This window comes from Merops nubicus, unplaced genomic scaffold (assembly GCF_000691845.1).
Source record: "Merops nubicus isolate BGI_N331 unplaced genomic scaffold, ASM69184v1 scaffold9982, whole genome shotgun sequence".
Lineage (NCBI taxonomy): Eukaryota > Metazoa > Chordata > Aves > Coraciiformes > Meropidae > Merops > Merops nubicus.
Genome location: NW_008595620.1, coordinates 81,438 through 89,083, shown reverse-complemented (window position 1 = coordinate 89,083; position 7,646 = coordinate 81,438). Strand labels below are relative to the sequence as shown.

The 7,646-nt window shown below is 39.1% G+C and overlaps 1 protein-coding gene across 1 annotated transcript in view; it reads left to right on the top strand.

The window, feature by feature from the left end:
• EPB41L4B (erythrocyte membrane protein band 4.1 like 4B) overlaps nt 1-7,646 on the top strand; it is a gene marked incomplete at its 5' end in the record, with an annotated part of 102,817 nt that overhangs the window by 39,175 nt on the left and 55,996 nt on the right. The window lies entirely within an intron of this gene.

The window sequence follows — 7,646 nt, the reverse complement described above, 5'->3', positions numbered from 1 at the left end:
CAGCAGGTCTGTGGCTCCTTGTATCCATGTGAGGCAAAATCTACTGTGCTTGTGCTGTGGGCTGCCTTGAGCTGAGTCTAGATAGAGCCACAGAGACCTGGACCTCTGGTTTGCAACCACAGCAGTCCTGAGCTGGACCCAGTGAAGTCAATGAGGGCATTGCCACTGGCTTCAAATGAGGTGGGTCTGGGATCCCAGTGACTGTACAGACTTGTTAAAAGAAATGTGGTGTTTTGAGTTTTCTGTCAGTTCAAGAGAGAACTCGATTAAATTACTTTACCTTGGTTTTACAATCAGCCTTTTACTATTATTTCAACAAGCATTTAGGGAATTAAAATCAAAGAAGAGGTGGCAACTGATATAAAAAATACAAGCAGAAAGGGGTTCTATATCTATGTAGCATAATCTTTCTTTTCTCTAGTTAAGAGAATCCAGGAGATGGAAGTCAAGGCTGAAAATCAGCGAGTCAGGTCTTTCTAATAAAAACTGAAATATCTGAATTTTTCTTTCAGTGTTCTAGTTAATTGAAGTTAATCCATAATGTAATGGATTTTCCATCATTAATATTTGCTTGAAGATCCACGTTCAGAGTGTGTCATGGGGTGGCTTGTAGTTCAGCTCAGGATTGCAGTCCTTATGGCTTATGAATGTGGTCATGAGGCAATGACCTATGTCATGACTTTTGTAGGCTGCTGAATGCACAGATGAAGGTGTAATATTTTAGACTTTTTCTCAAATCTCTTTGGTTATTAGCTGTGTGACTGGTTGGTTTGAGTGGGGTTAAAAACGATAAAGCAGACAAACTGGGATGCAATGGAAGAGAAGTCATCTTTTTTTCCATAGACAATTCTCAAGTTCTTCTTCTTCTATAAATACTCTTAAGTGGTAATAAGTACAGTTTTTTATAGGCAAAGCTAATTAAGCATTGACATAGTTTGCCAAAGGAAAAATCTCCGTCTCACAGGTTTATCCAGTGGATACCCAGATCTTGTGAGAGGAGCACTGTAGTTCAGATGTAATTACTGATACTTTCTTTGAACCCTAGCTGAGAACATTCACTTAGGTGTGATGTCCAAGACATGCTTTAAAGGACTGTCCTACACTACTGAGCTTATTGACAGCTCAGTTTGACATATATATAGGACTAAAGTGAGAGGACTCTCTCTATATTGACCACAGTGCACAAATGGATAAACCAGTCTCGCCTGTTGCCAGTTATTTAAACTCAATAATATGTTACAGAAAAGATCCAAACAGATTATCTCAATGATCTCTTTGTTATCTCAACAATAATAGATTTATTGTCTGTCTTCTTCTTTAAATGAAAGCTTAAACCATTTTGGTTTTGTATGCCAGTGTACTGTACAGCTAGTCCCAGCAGATTCCCTGTGACTTGTGCCTGGCAAAGTCTGACCTCTGATCCTCTTGCTCTGCTCTGAAAATCCGTAAAGGGAGAACTCAGTTCTTTTATAATTAATGGTTTTCTTTGGCTTTTTCTGACAGCTCTAGAATCCTGTCCAGAGTCAGATAGATTATTTGTTTAAGGACTAATTAGCAGAACCCAGTATCACAGCAAGTAAGTGCTTCACAATAAATGCAGCTGCACAGTAAATGTACCCTGCATCTGCTGTGGTGGGACTGCCATCAGTTAAAGTTCAGTTGATGAAAAAGTCTTGCAGTGAGCACCAGGAGCTGCTAAATGGTTCTGTTTCTGTCAGAAGTTCAGCAGAAGACAAGGATAGAGACATGGGCTGTCTAATGAAAACACTCTCCTGGCAGTCATAGAGGGTTTTAGCTTAAGAGCTGGGCAGCAATCCCACGAACAGTGGTTACCATGTGAATGGAAAGGAGGCCAGTCCCTAAAAATATATTAAAATTGCCGTTGTGAACTATCTATCTGCAAATTTTATGTGCTCTTGAAACAGGCCCAGAGTCACTACCAGAAAGCACATCAACAATCAAACCCTCAAGTCACAGGAAGTGGGTTGTGATTGACAAATAATTTTGAAGTTGTTTTGGCCCCTCACTTGTGGTTTCTTCTTCCAGCACCGTTTTCTGACCTAGATCCTAGTGAAATGTGTACACAGAGCTTGTAAAGCTTAAACAAACAAACTGCAGGTCTTTGAGCTCTGAGTGGAGCCTGAAGTTGCCTTCAGGTGGCTTCTCTGATGAAAGACAGGGCCATGCTGTAAATACTGGGCTAACCCTGGGCTGAAATGCTGAGGAGCATCACCCAGCACAAAGGCAGCGGGACAAGTTAGACAGGATTGAATAGCCCTGAAATGGGACAAGCATTTTTTGCTGAGAGTGTGGCCTTTAAGGCTCCTTTGATTTTGGTGATTAACTGGCTGCTCAGCCCAGCAGTGAACAGATTGAAAGGAGTGGTCACTGTGTCTAGTTTTCAGCAAAAAAAAAATGAAACGTTAACAGCACTCCTGCATAACTCTATTGATTTTTATTCTACTAAGTGTTTTTAATTCCCTAGTATTGCATCCTCTGAAATATTACACTTAAAACCAGTGAGGCAATTACAAAACTGCTTCATTTGCTGCATTTCTGAAAATAGAGCAATGGTTTCCACATCTGTTGTGGAGTCCCAGCTTTCACTCCCTCTCTTCCTGTTGCTAATTATTATTTTTTCAAGCAGAGTGCTTTGGGGATGGAATTTGTCAGGCTTAATAATCAATCCATAGGAGAATTAACAAGAAATTGGGTAAATTAGATTCAGCAGTTAATTAATTTGATTGTCTGCTACACCCATTCCCTTTGTCTCATGGGAGTGATGAATGGATGTGTCCAATCTCTTTTCCAGAGCTGTTTCGTACACTGGACATGTCTGTCCACCTACTGAATGATAAAAGTCAGTTTCCAACATGCGCTTCATGTCCTTCGGTGCTAGCAGACTCCTTAATGTCCAGGAGAGACAAGCCCAAGTGTTGTAGCTGTGAATGCATTTCTGATTATCTTTCTTGCAAGCTTTTCATTAGAAGAATATGCTCTCCCATTCCCCCTTGCTCTAAGTGTCTGTGTGTGTATATAAAATATAAATCCAATAATATATTGTTAGTATTTCTGAAATCTTGAGAGATTAGTAATTATTAGTCCAGATGCAATTATTACATAAAAAAAATATTACATAAAAAGAAAGAATACTAATAGTGTTCAAATTGTTTCTACCCCTTTTCCTGGTGTTATCCTCACAACTTCTCCTAACAAGCCTGAGTCTTAAGGTTGATGATTTCATTCTGGTAGAGTCAGAGAGGGTGTTATGATGATCATAGAATCATTGATGTTGGAAAAGACCTTTAAGATCATTGAGTCCAAATGTTAACCCAGCACTGCCAGGTCACCAGTAAATCATATCCCTATGCACCATATCTACACATCTTTTAAATACCTCCAGAGATGGTAACTCAACCCTAGACACACTGTTCCAATGTTCCATCCCATCATGTTCACGATTTCTTCTTTCTTAAATTAGAATCCAGTTTGGGTCCTTTTGTATGTTTACGAACATGCTTATACACTTTGCTCTTTCTTCACTAATCTGCATCTTCATGTTACACCCAAATTTACTACACATGATGGCTTTTACATATATATGCTAGATACTGTGTCTCTGCTCACTTCATTACCCTTAGAACCAGTTTTCTCTAGGTTCAGGTCTGCACTTCTTTAACTGACTGTTGGTGAGCTGTTTGTAGCTGTGGGGTCTCCAGTGCCAACCTGTGCCCCTTGCGTTATCACCTCATGCCTGTGCTCCTCTACATCACCTCCAGTGTCTCCACCCCTCTAGGCCTCTATTATAATACCATCCCTGTATTGCTTTGTGCTACATCGTTGTGTTAAGAGTCATAATTATCTCATTCAACAAAGAATAATTGCTTGTGTTACTGTTTTCTGTATAAAAGTATTGCTGTTGTAGCTAAATCTAGTAAAACAAAGGTTCAGGCAGATCAGGAAAGGTTGAACCAGAGCAAGCCTGGTGAGCCACTATGGCTTTGCACACTCTGTTCAAAGCTTATGGCCTTTGCCAGCCTGCCAAGACCATATTAGGAGGCTATCCACGAACACCACAGACTGCTTGCAAATGATACTGCTTAGCAAGAAAGCTATTTGTCTCCTGCAAAACTGCAAACCAGGAAGCTACTGAAGTTCCAAAAATCATTTGTGGTTTAAAAAAAAGTCCCAAAACCAACTCATTTTGTTGGTATGTCTGAGACTCCTCTGTGTTACACTGACCAGAGGGTATACCCTGGGAAACACGGCTACCATGGCCCAGTAAGGCTATCATGAACCTTGGCGTCAGCAGAGACAGGGTCTAATAATACTGAGCAATGGGATTTTATAAAATACATGTTTTAGGAGGAACTTGTTTGCTCCAAGGATATAAGCATAACAAGATTTATTTTTAGTTACATCTTTCATTAAACCAACTGATAGTTGACCTGAGGAAGGTCTTGTGTATTTAACAGCTTAATGAGGGGGGGGGTTTGTTTGTTTGTTTTTCGAAATGTATTTTTCTAACAAAAGATACAGCTTCTGCTTGCAAACTTTGCCTCAATTAAGAACAACACATAATCATATAGGCCTTACTGTTACGGTGCCTGTTTGTAATTGATGTTAGCCATCACACAGAAAAAATTCAATAAATCTCCTTGTGGAAAGGGTATGAACATTTACAGATATAGCTGAGTTCCAAGAAGCCCAAGGGTTTGACCTTACATAGATAATGTGCATGCAGAACATATATATCTGTGTTGTCTTCATTAAAATTTTACCTCCCACTAGTAGTGATGACTAGCAATGAAAAATAGACCTGTGCTCCTAAACAAAATATTAATTGTATTCTTTGGACTTCCCCATGTGTTTTAAACACACTGTTTGTGTGAGAAGAGACTAATAATAAATTCACAGAGGCAAATGATCGTGAATCTTGCTCGTTGTACAGCGTTTGAAGTGGAACAGAGCATGAACCTTTCAAAGCAGAGAGAATGGGTATGTTAAGCACAGGAATAGTAGTGCTGTGTTTCATCCAACTATTTTTGTATTCTGTATATATACTTAGTATTCAGTTAGCTTTGCAAACCAAAGCCAGTGTCATCATTATCTAACACCGTATAAATCTGCCTTCTAGTATCAGCAGTTGTAATTGAATTTAAAGTAAATGTTTGGAAGAAGAAAAGCAAACCTAAGGCTTCAATTATAAAAAGAAAAAGGCATCTAATGTATGTATATATCTGAGCTTGTTAAGCCCACTTCTATTAAACTCACTTAAATTCAGTTCTCCAGTGTTTTCTCTCTCTGGAAAAATAAAATTCTGCATCAATGGTGAAAGTGATGTGACCCATTGCAATCTTTTAGTACCAGTACAACTGGACATGGAAAATTGAGGTTTTATCAAGTATCTTAATGATTTTTTCTTCATTTCTAAACTTTTAGGATGAGTTTAGATTACAGTTTTAAGCAAGAAGATTATTTCTTTTAAATGCAAGTTTGAGTCTCATTCACTTGCAAAGAATCTGAGACGCTCCTTTCAATTACATAATAAGATATGAGAAAATTCCAAGTTTCATTAACATTATGCCATGTTTAGTTTTCTAATGATTTTCACATAGAATGCTCTTGGCTTATAAATCAAAATATAATTTTAATAACTGCCAACCTGGTGCAACATCTGAATACCCAGCTGCTATCTTTATGCTTCACTCACCACTGCAAGCAATAAGGATTCTGGAAATGTAACATTTCTTCATTATACAGCAAACAGATCACAGCTTTCATTCTTGCAGCACTACGATATAGTGATTCCTAATGCAGGCAGGTTTTAGATCTTTGCTTTTCTGATAAACTAGGGAAATGAAACACAGAAGGTACTCTGTAGTTTTGTATAATCCTAAAATATCTTTTTTCTTTTTCCTTCTTGATGACAATTATACTTGAGGCATTAAACTGGGGGATGAACAAGCTTGTATGTGAAGAATAGTGGCATTAAGGAACAACACGAATTTATATAGGTGCTTAGAAGTGCCACTAGTCTGCAGGAAGGAGGTGCTACTTTGTTCTGTGATTTCAATTCACTTTTAGTCTGAGTGCAGCTGAGGGGTATGTGTAATAGTCCCAGCTAATCAGATACGTGTGAGCAGAATTGAGGGATGATTCAGGATGTGCAGCACTGTGGCAGAAAAGTCCGTTGTTGCCGAGGCAGGCTGGCAAAGAAGCCTTTCACGTATGTTCAAAAGCTAAAGGAGGTCTGGGTCAGACTGAGCACTCCCAAGCCCCACATGAGGTTTGTGTGCAGTCAGCATTTTCACTGGAGCAGAGGGAGGTGGTGGCCTTCAGCTGCTGGCTCAGCATCTCATCTGGTGACTAGAACAAGGCCAAGCAGTGACTGCAGCAATGTCTCCTCTTCACATGTGATCAGTCACTAAAGGTGCTGCTGCTCCTGGTGGGGTGCAAGCAAAGCAAATTTTGCTTGCTTCAAGGTGAAACCTTTAAAGTGTAACCCAAGCAAGGGCTAAAGCAGAACTGAATGTCCAGGAAGAGCTTCTAAGAAGTCTGCAACCTCCAGCAGCAGCAACAGCTTTTCCTTTTCAGCCAGGTCCGTGAGCATCTGTGTTTGGACCTCTCAAGTTATCAAAATCTCAGTGTGAGACTTGCAGATCAGATCCTGCACTGGGGATAGTCTCCATTACATAAAGTCATCCAGTATAATCCTAAATACAGCAGGAGATTTAGACATTTTGAGGATTCTCAGCTACAGGGCAGCCCTGAGGGCTTTTATCCTGTGATTGGTCAATGTGGGCAAATTGGGAAGAGGAGGAAGAACATAAGGACTGAAAAATATCCATATCCATCTGAATAACAGATGAATGGGACTTTGAAACTTTTCAAGTTGTGAAACAAGCTTGTGTCCTAAAGAAGCGTCAGTTATCTTGTTCTAGCTAGTAATATACAGTTGCTTAATCTTGCTTGACTGAAATGATATTTAATTAGTATCCGGTATTAAAACAAAGGTGGGATTTTGCATGGCCTTTAGAAAAGCTGCTGCTTAGCACATTGTTGTTCCTGCTGTCAGAAATCAATACACTTAAAAGTTAACAGAAATAGCAACACTTTTGAAGTGTGGAGTAGTGCACTGTCTACCAAGGCTCTTGTTGAAGGAAAAGTTATGCTTTCTTTACAGTTAATTGTATCCTTTTGAGTATCTCCACTTCTCATCTTCATGGGTACCCCAAAGGAGATTCCTATGACCAACAAGTATTTAATTTTCTTTTTCATATGCTTGCCAGAACTGCTGTTGTATTGAAGACTAAATAGACGACTACAGTTCCATGAATTTTCCAGCTAGAGGCTGTCACTTTTAATTTTAAGTATTTTCTTTTTCCCTTAAGAGGAAAGTGTGGAGGATGAAAAGTCAAAAAATATCATCCACTAAAAACAGTAAATGTGGCCCAGCAAATAAACATGTAAGAATGATTAGAAATTTGCCGGGAAAAAAAAAAAAATCTCATGCTGAGTAATCCTTTAACAAACAGTTGGTCAAAATCATACCTGGCAGCTATGGCATTTTGGATTCTGGAGTCTGCTAGACCAACTTTGTTTACACATGAGAAACATCTTGCAGTCTCAGTAGAGTTCTTCAG